The sequence below is a fragment of the Sorex fumeus genome, unplaced genomic scaffold (genome assembly GCF_029834395.1).
Source record: "Sorex fumeus unplaced genomic scaffold, SorFum_2.1 ptg000006l, whole genome shotgun sequence".
Lineage (NCBI taxonomy): Eukaryota > Metazoa > Chordata > Mammalia > Eulipotyphla > Soricidae > Sorex > Sorex fumeus.
In genome coordinates this window covers 45,862,866-45,880,868 of record NW_026606063.1, presented here as the reverse complement: position 1 = coordinate 45,880,868, position 18,003 = coordinate 45,862,866, and the positions used below count along the sequence as shown (strand labels likewise).

The 18,003-nt window shown below is 43.1% G+C and overlaps 1 protein-coding gene across 2 annotated transcripts in view; it reads right to left on the bottom strand.

Annotated features, from left to right (window-relative positions):
- SPRED2 (sprouty related EVH1 domain containing 2) overlaps positions 1-18,003 on the bottom strand; it is a 122,421-nt gene that overhangs the window by 33,412 nt on the left and 71,006 nt on the right. The gene's annotated exons all lie outside the window — the stretch shown is intronic.

Sequence of the window (18,003 nt, the reverse complement as noted above, 5' to 3'; positions counted from 1 at the left end):
AATCCGCTTCCAAATCAAATTCATCATACAGTCATTTATATCGATGGGAAAGCTCAGATACCCTTAAACATGTACAGACTTCTCTTTATGATTTTATTTTTTTCCAGTCTAAACTGCAATTTTACAATGAATTTTTTTGTGCATTTGCCAAAAATCCTTTCTCCTACAGAGACCAACTTGAGCTTTTTAAAACTTCTTCCTCACCTTTAAGAATTTAAATTTTCAGCAAGGCCAATATATTCTCACTTCCTGTTTTCTGTCCTTGGAGTGAATTCACTGTTCATCCATTCAAACCTATATTCATTTCCATTATATGCCAATTGCAGTGGCAGATTTTAGAGACACAAAATAGCGGAATAGCACAGAACCCCTTAGGCTCTCAGGGAAGATGGGACTCCCAGCTTCAGGGCTCAGAACCTGGCCACCACCACCGGCCACTTGCTCAATCACTTGAGTAGTCCTCCATCTCTGCCCACCTCTGTTTCTGCCCCCACAAACACTCTTCGCTCTATTCCTTTGGATGTGATGGTCCAAAAACTTCCTTATGTCCCCATTCCTTCCCGAGACTAACCTTTTTCAATTGTGGTAAAATATATAGAACATAAAATTTACCATTCCAACTATTTTTGTTTGGAGCCACACGTAGAGGCACTCACAACTTACTTCTGAAGGGATTTCGGGGACTATATGGGGTGCCGGGGATTGAACCTGGGTTGGCTGTGTGCAAGGCGAACACCCAATCCACTGTACTTCTGTTCCAGCCCCATTCCAACAATTTTAAGTGTACAATTCTATGGCCCTGAGCATCTTCATATTGTTCTGCACCTGAGTCTAATACCCCTACTTATTATCTTCCCACACTCTCTATATCTATGTATCTAAATGTGCATATATCTACTATATCTCATCACACATATCTACATCTCCATATCCATTCAATACTAAATGTCCATGCTCCCTTCCCCTCAGTCCTGGTAACTGCCATTCTATTCTGTTTCTGGATTTGACTACTTAGGTATCTCATCCAAATTTCTTTCACTTTCTTATCCTTGAAATGCAAGCGATACGGTTCACCCCTGGCATGCTGCTGGCCTTCTCTCCAATTATCTGAAACTCACAAGTCTGAAGTTGTGCTTCATCACAACTTTCTTCAATCTTCTCTAGACCTCTGGGTACTCCCCCTCTCTTGAAGTGATTAGCAAGAGGGCTCACTGCCTGCCCCCACTGCCCGCCCCCATCCCCTGTCCCTGTCTCCTCGCTGTGATTCCTATCATGATTCATGGTTATTCCACTAGCCTCCCTTTTAATTGCTTTGTTTCCAATTTTTAGCATTCTTCTCCTCCGATGCCCTTGTCTTATATACAGCCTTGCGTACACCTATGACCTCACACTTTTACCAGCATCTGTACAATCTTCATTACCTCAATTTCGAGCCTCCTACTCTCCGACACCACCATCTTCTCAAAATAGTTCTCTCTCTTCAGACTCCATTAACATCATCTTCTGGGGTCAACAATCTCTTCTTCTAACCACCTTGTCCCTTTCCCTGTACCTCTCACGCCCTCACCTGACTTCTACCAAACTACAATTCCATGGTGAACACTCTTGCACAAAACGTGCCCTCTTTTTCCGCACGTAACTGCTTGGTGGCAAAACTCAGACCTCAGTTAAATGTCACCATTTATTTAACCCCTGGTCCCCAGTCAGCTGTTGAACGTGGCTAAGGGAAACACCCACCAATTCCCACCCACTGGCTCTTCTCTACTTACAGATCTTGTTTAACCATCATAATTAATCCCAAGTGTATGCCACCAGCATTCCAATACGTGTCCTCCTAATCCCTCCCTCTCAGATGGATGACACATGAGCTTCTTTCACTCTTACTGAGAAAATAGACAAAATCAGAAAAGACCTGGGTTGGCCGTGTACAAGGCAAGCACCCAATCTGATGGTCCAGAAACTTCCTTATTGTCCCCATTCCTTCCTGAGACTAACCTTTTTTAATTGTGGTAAAATATAAAAAACATAAAATTACCCAAACTGTCAGCATGCTCAAGACTCTATACCAACCCTCTCTGCCAGTTAACTGTGACTAAACCATCCAGTATCCAAGTCAGGGCCAACAACTCCATCTTTATCCCTTAAGTTTACTTTCCCACTCAGACCTCTATTGGGGTGTCTAATTCCAACCAAGGCATCTCCATTGACACTTGTAGACTGAAGTGTTTGATTCTAAGTAGCTTTAGATTCTCCCTTCAAAAATACATCCATATTTTTGCCATCTCTTGACACTACTTTCACTCCAGCCTCCAATATCTCTGAGATTATTACAATAGCCTTAAAATTGGCCTTATTTCAAAGTGTGTCCAACATTCTGAGAAAACAGGTAAGTCAGATTATAATACCCAATCAAATGCTCCCAACAGTTTTAAATGTGAATCTGAGTAAAAGTCAGAATCTTCCCATTCCTGTTAGCCCTTTACCATAAGCGCAGTCCTTCCTTGGGTATATGCACTTGCCATTTCTTTCCCTGAAAAATCCATTTCCCTACGGGATCAGCTTATTCCCTCATTTTGTTATACCTTTGGCGTGTCTTCCAAACAGTGCCAGGAAGAACTGGGGGCTACTTCTATTAATTTTTTTTTTTTGCTTTTTGGGTCACACCTGGCGATGCCCAGGGGTTACTCCTGGCTCATACACTCAGGAATCACTCCAGGCGGTGCTCGGGGGACCATATGGGATGCTGGAAATTGAACCTGTGTTGGCCATGTTGGCTTCGTGCAAGGCAAATGCCCTACCCGCTGTGCCATCGCTCCAGCCCCTGGGGGCTACTTCTAGCAATTTTTGGCCCACAGGACCCTTGGTTCAATGTTTGGCACAAAGAAATGGTGCTGAAGATTACCTGAGCCTCCCAGGTAAGGGGCCTCAGGACCCTGTGTATACTCCGGGGGCCTCTAGGACTGAATCTGGAGACACTCAATGTTCATTGCTTAGGGGCCATGTGGTGCCAGGAACTGAACTACAGTTGGTCACCGTCCCAACCCCTCCACCCTAAGAACCAACATTTTTTTTTCTATGAAATAAATACCAACCAGTTTGAAAGGTGGGGGGAAGATCTATTGAGTAAAGTGGGGACAAACTTTTTTGTTTAGTATCAAATGACTCTGATGCAACCATGGAATCCCTGGACTACCTCTCTTGTGGCCCTGTCCCCTGTGCCAATTTAAATCTTCTCAGTGCTTTGTCTCTCTACAAGCTACCACATCAACATCTGCCCTCCTGACATGTCTGTCTGCCCACCTTTCCCAACTAGAAGGCTGAGAGCAGGGATTTTGCCCTTTATCTTCACTGTTACATTCCCAGGATCTAGAAGTGGGCACTAAAACAAAAGCTTTACATATTTATATAAAAGGTCCATGAAAGTTTTATTTGTAGCAAACAGAATCTCTACGAATATAAAAATCATTTGTTTATGAGCTACGTAGCTGAACTGGGGTGGTATAAAGATTTATTAGTGGGAAACTGACTTTAACACACACACACACACACACACACACACACACACAAGGTTTTCATCACAAATTCATTTATCTCAGGATTTCAGGATTCAGCATACATATTCCTTCCTTGAGATCCCAGAGATGAATTAAGAATATTTTATAACATTTATTACCTACAAACTGAGAATATCCTCTCCCCACAAAGAACATTATATTTATTCTAGGAAAAACTATGAGGGTTCTTAGCTAACAGAAATCTTCAGCAAGTGTATTAGGGAATCATCCCAACAGGAAATGGCCAAGGTGAAGACTTGAAACTCAACAACACACTTCTCGTTCAAACATGCTTTGAGTGTGTGTGTGTGTGTGTGTGTGTGTGTGTGTGTGTGTGTGGTGTGAGCGGGTGTGCCTGCATACGCTGCAGCTGTGTGCAGTTCTGCAGTCCGCTGAGGGATTAAGTAAACATGAAAAAGGGAAGTTTGCATTGCTTATGTGAGTGCCATAAACTTCTTTCCAAAAAGTCTTCATTTATTAGAGATTGCAAAAATTAAAAACAAAAACAAAAACAACAAAACCCCACCCCTCAGCTTCCAGACTCTAGGGGTGATTAACTTTGGCTTTTGCTTGTGATCTTTACAGCATATCCTTCCTGCCCTGAGTCCTGTGATGGCCCTTCCTGAGGGCACAGACGTCTCTATGGTGGGCTGTGTGCCTGTACTGTGCAGGGAGGAGGGACACAGTGCAAAGGCCTCTCGTCTCCTCTGGCAACAACCCCAACAGCGAGCATTAACAGAGGCATCTGGCTATTTAAAACAAGGCAGGGGAGAAATGCCGCACTGAAAGCTGTGAAGGATGTCTAGATAATCCAGCTGCATGGCTGCAGGCCAACTGCTTCCTATCTGTGGTGTATTTATTCTAGTTGGCCCCATCCCCACCCAGAGCAGAAACCACAACGAAGCTCTCCTTCCAGAAAGGTAGAAAGGAGGAACATTTCCTTCCCACCTTCCCTCCGTCTCTTTCTGGAAAGAATTAAACATGTTTAAACCAGATGTGGCGTTTGAGGGTGGGGGGCCGGAGGGTGGAAGCAGGAAGAGCAAGAGAAGCTTCGTTTTTAAATTTGCACAAGGCTGCTGGTGTGCTTGAGAAAATTTTCCAAAAATGCTATCACAATCGAAAATAAGACCCACCACCAAACTTAAAAAAAGAAAAAAAATTGCTTCTTAAAGTGCCAACTACTACCCCAGTGTAGCTAATTAGGAGCCTGTCAAGTTCCAGATGTGGGCGCAAAAAACAAACCGAACAAGCCTCCGGTCAGACAAACCTGCATTCAACAGCTCCCAAGAATCAAAGTCATCACAAATGATTTTGATTGCTACAACCCTACGAGACCAACAGTATCGTGGTAATTAGACAAGTGATAGGTAAAACTGGATTTTATGACCTGGATCAAACATTTGCCAATAAAATGTGGCTTCTTTAAGACAGAGACTCCACATCCCCAGCCTGTGATCTTATTTGTGAAAACAGGGCATGATCTTTGGTGAGCCCTCAGCATGTGAAAGAGGTGGGCAGCATCCTTTGGCTGGAACGGCTGGCAGAGGCAGAACCATTTTCATCTCCAATTTTACTTGGGGGATGCTAACTTTACAGTAGCCCAGCAAGTCCTGAATCTCGGGTCTTGATGTTCTAAGTGTTCCCTAGACTCAAAGCAGGCCCCGTCTGGCGGCAATGTGTCATGTCAGGAATGCTCTGAGGCAGACAGGTCAGCATGCCTTGACCTTCTCCGGAGCAGAAAGGTCTCTTTCTGAGCTTCAGTTTTCTCATTTGCAAAAACCCAAAACCAAAGAGGGGATCGACTCAGCAGCGCTGTTGTCCTGAGGGGTCAAAGCAATGCTGCTAGCAGTCAGGTAGCACAAGTGAGGGCTAGTGGTGGCCATCGTGATTATTTCTGCTACAAGGCTAACTTTGATGATGAAAACAGTCTTTTAAGACTCATCTCCCTGGCCACCGAGGAGCACTGGGCTTCCAGCCTGCTAGAGTGGAGTGGTCAGGAGGACTTCTAGAAAACAATCGAATGGACCCTTCAGGAACTACCAGTGCATGTCCTCGCCTGGTAAACAGGCGAGGTCTGTGCCCACATGCCAGGAGCACCTGTAGAGCAAATCATTCTGCCTGCCATCTGTGAACTGGCCCTGCCGCCTCATTTCAAGGACAGATCCTGGTTTTTTTTTTTTTATCCCCCGCCAATATTTCCTGGCCCCCTCCTCAGTCAGCCCTTATCTGATTACAGCAGCCTTTTTTATCTCTCATAATACTAAACATTACATGCACTTCCTCCCAGCCCCCTTTTCCACCCTTCTCCACTTTAGCAGACCTTGGGAGGGATTAGCGAGGACCCCAGGCTCCCCAGCCAGCGCTTGCACCCAGCCACCAGTCGCGCCAAATATAACACTAAGCCCTCCAGGGGAGCCAGGCACGCTTTAATGTAATCTCACTCCACCCCATCCCCAATCTTCCCGGTGCCTGTAGATTTATAAAGGCCCTTTGATATCCTCGAGTTCCATATGTATATAAAATATCACATGTATCAAATACACACATGAGAAACATGTATCCCTAGTCACATCTTTTTAAGGATCGACAAAAATATTGCAGTAGAATCAAGTATGTGTTGAGAAGCTAACGATATTGGTCACGTTTTATTTAAGTGGGGGTTGGTTACTCAAAGGCCCTTATCAACTGCTTTAGAATTTTTTCAAAGTGACTGCCTTGGTTTTAGAAATGTATGTATTCAGAACTTTATATGCAAGAAAAATGGTATCTACTGCAGTTCTTTTAAATGGATGATGACATAGCAATGATGCCCACTGTCTAAGTCACTGAAGGGAAACACTGTTAGACCCATTGAATGTCACAGGAAATTTGGCCTCTGTGTTAACAACAACAACCTCCCTCACCACCACCCCTCCCTTTTTCTAGGCTGGCAGCAATCAAGTAACAATAGACAGACTGATGAGGAAACGAAACAAAACAAAAATATTTAGCATGTCTACCTCCTGTATACCTGGGAGACACTGTAAACACCAGCTCCTCAAAATGGCTTAAGTCACCTCCTAAAATAACTTCAGCTAAAGACAAAGTATGTAGGGGGGGAAGGGAGCTGATTATGGAAGGTTACCAGGAAAGGCGCAGTAAACAAGGGTATGACTGTAAATGCAGATTTCAGTTTCAGCATTTTCTGTTGACAAGAGGCAAAAAGTTCTGGTGTTCCCTGTACAGTAAGACACCTTTCAGAAATGGAAACTTTCCCTTCATATCAGACACACGAAAGTCTTTATAAATGGCACCTTCAGGCAGGCCAAAATGATAGGACAGTGCTCAAAGTGCCTGCCTGGCACATGGAGCACCCCATCACCTTAGAGTGTCCCCTGAGCACCATCAGGAGTGATCCTTGAGCACAGAGACAGAAATAAGCCCTGAGCATTGCTGAGTGTGGCTCAAACTGCCCCTCTCTCTATGAGAAATGAAACAAAAAACCTGGTTAGACTAGAGAGACATAATTTGGGGTTGCAAATTTTGCTTTCCTACATTACCAAACTGTACTGCTTGCCCTGGCGGGCCTGTGCTGGACACAGAGATGAGAGCAGTGCCTTGATTCCACAGCAGAAACCCTTCACTGCAGACGTGCTAGACTGGGCAGGAAGCCCATTCTGGCAAAGGCACCAACTTTTTTTGTTTGTTTGTTTGGGTCCACACCCAGCAGTGCTCAGGAGACCAAATGCAGTGCCAGGGAGGGGACTGACGTGGGGCTGGCCACGTGCAAGGCAAGCGCCTTAACCCCTAGACTCTCTCTCTAGACCCAGAAAGTGCCAACTTTTCTCTCAAAGATGAACTGGCACCGTGAAAAGGGAAGCAATTTTCTGAACATTAAACTGTGGCTTCATAAAGCGAACTAGTTTACATGATGTCAGAGTTGGGGAAACTGAAAAGTGGGCTAAGATAATTTTTAAAAGTCTCCATAGCTATTTAACAGCCGGGAAATCAGCCAGGAATCCTACTTGAAGGAGCGTTGTTTTGGATACTGCCCTACCACAATATCTGCTCGTAAAAGAATCCCTGCGTTCAAATAAGCACCGACACCCTCGTTCTCTGCTGACAGTGATGGGGTGAGCTGTTCACTCACTAGAAAACAGAAATTGACAGATTTACTGGAAAAGAAAGTCAGTCCTTTGTTCCCAGCTTGTCTGGGTCTCTACTTTTTCTCCACACAGAGCAATTCTTCCTAGATAGATGATCACAACACAACTTGTTCTAGGTTCAAGATCAATGTAGATCTTTCATAATGGTAAATAATGAGCTTCTGGGAATAGAGCTCCGTTATAGAGCATGGAATCTAAAAAGTGGTGGTGGTAGATGCTTGTCCAGCAGTGACTGGAAGTCTAACCTTCTAAAAACCAACGAGGCTTTTTGAAAACCAGAGATCCTACTTTTGCTGTGGGAAGCAAAGGATGAGTAAGTGTAGGTTTTCCTCCTTCGCTCTATGCTAGACTAGAATGTGTGCGTGAAGCACCAGGAAATCTTGTTTTGCACCATTACTCGGTAGGATCGAGAGAGCCCCGTGTCCAACTTCTATCACGACCCAGAGGGGGAGGCTGGGGCATGCCCATTCGCATCCTCACACGCCACGCGTCAGCCCGGCATCTTTGCTGTTGATGCTACCTAGAAACACAGAAGTGTATAAATAAACCTACTCACCCACACACTGTTTTCTGGCACACATATTAGAAGGGGTCATTTTCCCTGACACTGCCAGCATGACTGATGTTTGAAATAGAAAGGATGACTACACTGAACAATTCATACATCATATCATGTTTTAGGATGAATCTTAACAAGTTGGTTAGACAGACATCTAACCTCTAACATCTTCCTTTGCCTACTGCAATTGCAATAGAAAAATACTTTTGAATATAAGCTCCTACCTTTATAAAAGAGTGACTGTGTGATTCAAAATAAATGCCCCGGCCTTACTTTAAGAGAGTGTAGATTTAGCATGCTATGTGTCTCTGTAATATTTTCCTTTAAATTATAACAGGCAAATTACCCCATCTTCCAGGCACTAAATTACATATCCATGGAATATTCTCACTTTCTCTTGATCATGGGGCTGAAACATCTTGGCAAGATGCTCTGTAGACATCTTGGGTATCAGGCTCTGTAGAACTTTATGGGGCAGTGCACAGTTCACCCCCCCTGCTGTGAACCACAATGGAAGGAAAAGAAAGAGAGCAAAGAAACAAAGATCAGGGCTGGAAAGTAAACTTGTAAGCTTCACAGAGGTTTACAAGGACTTTGAGGAAATATCAGAAGCAATTAGGGATTCTCAGACTTTTAGTCTAGGAGACTGGTGACTCTCTTCCGCCAAGTGAGAGTCCCAATTTTAGGGTAAGTGTTCATAAACTGTAAACAGAAGTGTGTGGAGGTGGGGGGTGGGGGAGAGGGAATGGGGGGGTGCTCTCCATGTCTGTGCTCAAGAACACCAGAAATTACCTCACAAAACACCGGTTTGGAGGTTTCTTCTTACCAAGATTTATGTTACACAAGATTTACTCTGCTATTCTGTATTTAGGACAGCTTTTAATTCAACCTCTAAAATTTTAAGGTCTATAGTTTGAACATGCACAAATCTTTCATAGGAAGAGTGCTTCAACTGTAGTCAAATGTTGCTCAGTATTTAAAAGTAATTTTTAATACTCCTATTGAAATAGTTTTTACAGAACATACTTGTGCCTTTATTACAGTTTCCTCCCTCCTTTTCTCTTTTTTGTTGTAAATTTATTATACTGTTCACTTGTTTGTGGTACACCAGGGGTGGTGGTCATAGTCACGGTCCTCCCGTTGATCATCGATTTGCTCGAGTGGGCCCAGTAACGTCTCCATCATGAGACTTGTTACTGTGTTTGGCATATCGAATATGTCACGGGTAGCTTGCCAGGCTCTGCCGTGCGGGTGAGATACTCTCGGTAGCTTGTCAGGCTCTCCGAGAGGTGGGGAGGAATCGAACGCGAGTCGGCCATGTTGGCCGCTTGTAAGGCAAACGCCCTACCGCTGTGCTATCGCTCCAGCCCCTGGTGCAGGGGGAAAAAAAAAAAAAACCTTCTGATTTTCCTTACTGAATGCATCAAGTATCTGAGGAATAGAGATATATTTAAAACACCCCCCCCTTAGTTACCCAGATTTAAATCAAATACTTAAATTGAGCAATCACAAGAAGAGGAGATATAAAATATCCCAGGTGATGGCTCCCATAGTATAACTAGACACAGCCAAGATAAAGGCATTAGGGCTCTTTTAGAATGCACGACCTAAAACCTAACACTGGCCAGTTTTAAGCCTGGTCAAGTCAGTATCTGCTGAAGAATTTAGCATCAATTTTACAAGTGGAGCCTAGGAGAGTTTTTTAAAAAATGGCTCAGGGGTACCTCTCCCTGGGTGGGTCTAATGGCCTTCGGTAGGAAGGCCCTGGGTGAAGGGACCAGCAGGCAGGCTTGGGAGCCTGTTGTGCTGTATGAAATATACAAGTAGCAAGGAAAGTTATCCTTTGTTCCTGAAATTTGAAAACTATTAACTCTAATGCTGACAAATTTTTCTAATAGCAAATATTCAATGTGCTACCTTGAAGGTTCCTGTGCCTAGATCCCCAGGTGGGTTTTCATGGGTTTTGGGGCCACAGCCAGAAATGCTCAGGGGTTACTCCTGGCTCTGTATTTGTTGAATAACATTGGTTTGTCCTTGCTCCCCCTGTAGGGAGCTAGTTTATTGATTTATTCCTGCCACATTTGCTCTGGAGGCACACCCAATTCCATCAGGCATGTCTAATCCTATATTGCTAATCCTATATTCTCTTTCCTTTATGTCCTCTGCATGATTTAGTAATGTCCTTTTTGTAGAAATACAGCAAGAGAGCTAATGCTATGCTTTTGAAATAGAAAGTTAATTGACTCTGAATAATATTTACTCCTGGGCATCCATCATATTTACCTGACTAAAGCCTCAATTGCTCTTACTTCCTAATACCCCCAAAAGGAGGGACTTGGGTCGACCCAGGGCATGCTGGAAGCTACGCTGTCATCGAAAATGGACAGGCTAAATGCTATAAGATGTATCATAAGTTGCGAGCACAGTAACGGAACAAACTTTGTCATGACCCCAAAAGAAGTAACTGAATAAGGACCCTGCTGGGGTTAGGAAAGATTAACCTGGACTGAGGACTATAGTCCAGGTTATATAGTGAGATGTCCCCAGGAAGAGTCACTCCTTATACTTAATGTATCTTTTAGTACATTAGTAAGAAATTAATATGATTGTTTAAATGGATTACTACCTAAGAAAAGGTGGAATGAAGTCGCACCCTTGAGCAGATCTCCTAGTTATCTAGAAGGCTTGAACCACCCCCCACCCCATGAGATTTTTGTCCTTGAGTTAATCTCCTAGAACTTCCCCTAAAAGAGGGACTTTGTATCTGTTTATTGCTATGATAATGTTCAACCCCACCTATGTATACCCCCACCCTTCGCAATTTCTATATAACTCATGCAGTGAGGAGAAATAGTCACTGATTACCAACCAGTCTGTGGCCCTGTTCCTTCCTTCATTTTCCCCATTCCTTCATTTGTCTGTTGCTATTGACTGGCGGGGATGGGGAGGTGGGCTGGTTGGGAGGCTTGCAGTTCTCGGCCGCCGAATATACACATTGTGTACCCACACTTAGAACTCACAGCATTCAGGAATTACTCTTGGGGACTATATGGGATACAGGGGTTTGAACCAGGGTTGGCTGCATGCAAGGCAAGCACCCTACCTGCTGCACTCTCTCCAGCCCCAATCTTAGGTGGGTTTCTCAGTCAACCACTTAACTTAGGGCATCTATATCCCTATCAATCAAGTATTTGTATACAGTGGGTAATTACTGTATTAGTAGGTTTCAAAACACTTTATTTTCTGAGTTTTAAAATCCTGACTCTGTGGGGCTAGAGAGATGGTACAGCGGGTAGGGAGTTTGCCTAGCATGCAGCCGACCCAGGTTCGATTCCCAGCATCCCATATGGTCCTCTGGGCACTACCGGCAGGAGTTATTCCTGAGTGCAGAGCCAGGAGTAATCCCTGAGCATAGCTGGGTGTGACCCCTCCCCCCCCAAAAAAGAAAAAAAATCCTGACTCCAGAAGATTACTCTATCCCCCAACACTATCCTCTAACAACAACCAAGGAGCCTTAGATTTGAATGTAAATATAATTAAGAATCTTTAAAGAAAATGTCTTTGAAAACCTATTATCAAGCGATTCTCTCTGCACTGTTGCAGATCATAACTTCACTAGCAGAACTACATTAAAGAGATTAACTGCACAAGGAATTAATTGCACAAGGGATTAATTCAGATTTAGACTGTCTTTCAAGGTAAATCTACAGTAGATGAGTTTTCCAAATCCACTTGGACCTGTCTCCACTCTTCTCTCTCCAACCTCTGTTTCGCTCACCTGTATATCTAGGAATCACAATTGCTGTGGATAGCTATTAAAGTAACAAGATACTTTATGCATGTGTATGTGTTTGATTTCAATGTTAATTCATTACATGGATTCTCTCCACATTAACAGGGATATTTTAGGATCAGCAAAAACAATTCAGAAAATTATGGGAAGATTTTATCACATTAGTTCATTAATACTGAAGGCAGTAACTGGAGACTTCTGAGGTTTTGATAAAAGTCATCAAAACATGAATGAACAACTTTGACCGAAGCAAACTGCTTAAAGAACTTGTTCACACCACAATAGAATTATTTTGCTTTGTATAGACCTAAATGATTCTGTCCTAAAGGGCTGAGTTTTAGAATAATTACACAGTGTGAGATAGGAACAAGAGAGTCCTGGGAGGCAAGAGGCTAAAGTTTGAATGTAGGTTTATAATTCTACTTCTATCATCTGCTGCTGAGTGTGGAGTTCAGCAGAGTTCATAATTAATCAAGATCAAAGGATTACCAACTTAAAACAAACAAAATAACCCACCCCTGAAAAACTCTTTCTTCTTCTTCAACTTGTTATTCCAAAAGCAATAATTTTCTTTGACTCCTTCTGTTTTACACACCCTTCCGAAAATGGTATTTACGATCCACATTTAAACCCTAAAGGCCAGCTCGTGGAAATGTGAGATTACTAAACAAAATTAACTCTCACCACATAAAAGTAGATATATAATAGAAAAATTGGTACTTCAAAACACAAATGGCAAAGGCAGTTGTTTTAAAGTTAATAATCTCCAATTCAGGTCTTTAAACTGCAGTCTTGAACTTCTGTGCCCGACTTTCAGAATACCTTCCGCTTTCTTTCTCACTGACAAAGGAACAGTACTTAAGGCTCCACATGCCAAATGAAATGTTTGGGGAGTTGCATACTAACCGAATGTCTGAAACTTTAACTATGTGGTGTTTTGGATAGAAAAGGGACCGATAAAGGACAGATAAAATCCACTTGGACATCTCTCCACTCTTCTCCCTCCAATCTCTGTTTAGCTCACCTGTATATCCAGGAATCACAACTGCTGTGGATAGTTATTAAAGTAACAAGACACTTTGTGCATGTGTATGTGTGTTTGATTTCAACGTGAATTCATTACATGGATTCTCTCAACATTAACAGATATGCAAGTGATAAAACAGTAAAGGTAACGTGCTAGTTGTGAATTCGAGCTGGTGGAGCTGAATGCTTGTTTCTTTCCATCTTCCCAAACATCTGAAGACTTTCATAAGGAAGAAGATAAAGAAAATTCATATAAGCTAAATTTAATGTCCTAAATTAAGATCAACACTGGACCCTAGAAGATCCTGATAATGATACAGCAAAGTCCGGTTCCCTCGGAAGAGATCCAGGACACATTTCTAATTCCACCCTTCACTTCCCTTTGCTGCCATACTGTCTCCATGTACCTTTGGGGCATGCAGGGGATGACTCCCATACAGTACCATGGGTCACACGGACTATGAGGAGTGGTGCTGGGGACTGAACTCTGAGGCCTCCTGCAAACAAGACAGGAACTAAACACATCCCAGGCTCAATACATTTCCCATATTTTACCTGCCACCTACTCCTTCCCCTTGAAATGCACCCCTCCCCATTGCCCCAAGCAAATCATGGTCAAAAGGTCAGGAAATTGCTTTAGCAAAGGGCATTAAAGCCAAATTCTCAACCTACAAAATCCTTTACAAGCCAGTCTTTAATAAGACCCTTTCTCAAACAAAGGTGTTGATGCCTAAGACCACAGCATAAGCCGGTGCTGTGCTAGCAATAATAGGCTGCCTACATTTTCAAGTCTCCCTGCTTCTCAGAACAGATCCACGGGACATGGATGCCCTTCCAAGTGGCAAACATTACCAATTTAAAGAACTGCTTTTTCCCCCCAGGAATCTGACACAGAATCCTCATCGCTGATAAAAAAAGAAAAAAAAATTTTTTTTTTTTTTTTGCTTTTTGGGTCACACCTGGCGATGTATAGGGGTTACTCCTGGCTCTGCACTCAGGAATTACTCCTGGCGGTGCTCAGGGGACCCTATGGGATGCTGGGAATCGAACCCGGGTCGGCCACATACAAGGCAATCGCCTCATCCGCTGTGCTATCACTCCAGCTCCAAAATTTTGTTTGCTTTTGTGCCACACCTGGCTCAGGAATAACTCCTGGCACTACCCTCAGGGATCATTCCTGATGGAGCTTGGGTGGAGGGGGAGAGGGGTGGCGTATATAAAGTGCCTGGGATCAAACCCAGTTCAGCTGTGTGCAAGGCAAGCGGCCCTACCTTCTGGTCTGCTGCTGAATCCCAAGGGATGAAAATAAAAAAAAGTTAACATACAAAGAGACAAACAGGACAGCTAAGGCTTTTGGTTTCCTTGAAGAAATCGGTGCCTCTGCATTCCCCAGGCAAACACTTGGTTGGAGGTCGGCTAAGCAGAGGTTTGGTATACCCTAGATTTGAGGTGGGCCTGATGGTAGAGGTTAAGAGACTACAAGGATGCATGCAGAGTCACATCAGCATGCCTTGTTGAAACTAGAAACGCTCAGAGAAACCATCCACTCTAAATCCTTCACGTTGATGGAAAAACTAAAATCCAAATCAGTGAAGGCTTGTTCAATGTAATTGGCTGGACAGGGAATCAGTTAAAACAAAAAACAAAAAACAACTAAGATCTAAGCTCTGTATACCCACTGTCACACTTAAAGAAAAAAAAGTGTCCTGTGTTATGGCGAGGTGAGGGTTTAATGAAAATTATTTTTATTTGGTCTCTTAAATTTTACTTGGTAGATAACCAATTGGCAAAGGAATCAGAGGGAGACAGGAGAAGCTATCACTAATAACATACACCCACAAGAAAAATACATCTGGGGGTTGGGGTGGGCCACCTGGGAAGTCCTTATCTTCACCAACTTTCCCACCAACACAGTCAGTCCTTGGTTTGGGATCAGTCAGTATAACTGACCGATAGATAGCTGGAGGATGACCTCCTTTGCACATTTCCTTCTCACTCCTGGGTGAGACTCCCAAGACCACTGAACCTCAATTTCCTCATATGGAGTATCAGGAGTAGAGGCTAAATTACATCTAAGGTCTTTGCAATTTTACACCTTTTTAAAACCTCACATTAAAAAAAAAAATCGAATGGTCTTAACATTCTTTAGATAGGCAAAAGAATTAGGAATCTAAAGTCAGTTTAATATTCTATAAAAGCAGATGAGAAAACTTTCAATAGTCAAGTGTAACTGAAATGATCTTTTGAATTGAGGGGAAAAAAACCCAAACTCAAAACCACAAAAACATGAAACCACAATGAATGAACAGGTATGTTTTTTCGAAGCTACAGTGATTGTACAATTATAAACTTCTCAAGAGTGAAACTGGTTTATCCAAGTATTTTTTAAAAAGCCAGAAAATGATCAAAATTGAGTTTAAATAAATGTAACAGGAGCCTTTCGTTTCTTTTGTATTTAAAAATTATTGTTATTACACTTTATCATGGACTGGAGCAATAGCACAGCGGGAAGGGCATTTGCCTTACACGTGGCTGACCTGGGTTCGATTCCTCCGTCCTTCTGGAGAGTCCAGCAAGCTACTTAATATGTGTGTGTGTGTGTGTGGGGATGAGAGTATCCTGCCTACACGGCAGAGCCTGGCAAGCTCCCCGGGGTGTATTCGATATGCCAAAAACAGTAACAAGACTCACAATGGAGATGTTACTGGTGCCCACTCGAGCAAACCAAAGAATAATGGAGGACAGTGCTACAGTGCAATACAAGCCTTTAAATAAAACAGGTCCAACATAATCACTGGGCTAGGTTTTATACTCACAAACAAGATTTTCCTTAATCACAACACATATTTACAGAACAAATGCATGCAAATAAGAGAAAAGAAATGTATTTCCTTTCTCCCAAAAAACTCATTCTATAGTTCATCAGTTGATTCTACACAGATGGTACAATACCAGTCTCCACCATAGTTAGAAAGGAGTGAGGGTGGGAGGTGTGTACGGAAAAGGCAATGATGCAAAAATTTGGCCTAAAAATGGAGAGAGACATGTATTGTAGACCTTTGATAAAGCGACCATGTAATTCAAGGTCCATCAGGTTCAGGTTGTTTCAACTTTCAGATAAATTCTGGTCAAAAAGTTTTGTAAAGTGGCTATATTTCTGTCTAATGATAACCGCCTAAACAGAAGGGAGTCTTTTCCCACCTCCAGTGGGAAGCATCAGTTCTATTCAGTTATGAGTGGGTTCCGCACAACTTTTCCTACCTGGGTGTGGATGGGGAGAAAGAAAAAAGCAGGAAGGAATTATTTGTGTGTGGTGCTGGGTATCGAACCCAGATCTCAAGCATGCAAGGCATGTGCTTTGCTGCTGAGCCTCATCCCCAGCCCTGGGAAGGAATTCTTACATTCCCAATTTAGGCTTCCATTTTGAGGTTCCTGGAATTTGGCATCAACCGATCTTGAATAGCTCTATAAAGAAACAACTTGCATCCTTTTAATCAGGATGAGAAATTCTTGACACCTAAGCAAGCGAACAGACCTCTCAAAGGAAACCATCTAAATAATCCAAACTCCATAATAAAGAATTTGAATGAAAATGTAACAATGGTATGAGCACCTGAGAGATAGCTCAAAGCATTGGAGTTTAAGCTTTGTATAGGGATTCTTGGCACGCAGTGCCCCCCACCCCAGCACTGAGAGTTCTGGCCCCTTCCAACTTGAAAAAAGGACTCCCAATGTTTCTTTTCTCTGATGGTACAGTGACTTAAAGGAGTAATGAGAAGGGCAGGAACAGTAGGTTTCAGACTCAAAGCAGTGAGTTCCTATTTCTTGACTACACAGAAGGACAAGGTTTGACCTATGAGAGCAATTTCCCTTCCAGTTATTTATTACAGAACAGCCATCCACTTGACACTTGTGTTTCCTTTAAATTACTTTCCTGCCATAAAAGAACTGGGTGGTAAGTGAACGTATAGTCCAACCTGCAACCAAATTTGCTCACAGTTTTTAAACATACCATATTCTTAAAAGTTTCTCATTCATAGGAGAGTATTCTAGTTCGATTTCAAAAAGAACTCCCAGAGCTGTGCTGAGAACTGAATGCCTTGCATGAGCAGGGAATATGATTCTTGGGTACCCCACACGTGCCCCCTCTGAGCATACCCAAACACCTTCAGGAGTTGCCCCCAAGCACTGCTGGGCTGAACAACGCTTCATCAACAGGCCGAGGATAGAACCTTCTGGTCCAATTGGCTCAATATCACCAGAGTGGTGCCCAGGCCCCCAAGTACTGTTTGGGAGGCAAAACCAACCAACCAACCAAACAAACAAACAAAAAAACTCAAAGTAATACCAACCTAGCTAAAACCAACTTAACAGAAAGAACTTCCCAGGAATACTAGAAGTAGTCCCACATAATAAAGTAGGAAAGTCTATCAGCTTGTGGAAGGACAAAGAAGGGATCGGGTTTCAAGACCCACAGATGACTGAGTCCCTTGAAGGCTAAGAGGCTGAGCTGGGGGCTTTCCTGGCCATCACCAGCACACCTGCAGCCAGGAAGCCCAACAAAGCATTAGGCCAGGCACTCAGCTGTGATTAAAGCCTGGCCACTGCCAACTCCCCCCACCTCCACCAGAGCTTTACTGAGGAGGTGGCGGTCTTGAGGTGAAACAGATGCAATTACAGAATCCTGTAGCATGCTGTCACTACACAGGCTGCCAGTTAGGATTAGAAAACTGAAAGGGCTTTCTGCCTAAGTCTGGTCAAGAGGAACTACCCACAGCTCATTTTGTTCATGGCTGTGCTTCAGACACTTCCCAGGACTAAGTTCACTTCTAGGAAAATCTTGATCCCTGAAGGCCCCATAAATACCCAGCAATTTCCTACAGTGACTAACTCCAAATATGGAAGCTCTTGAGTAAACTGGAAAAG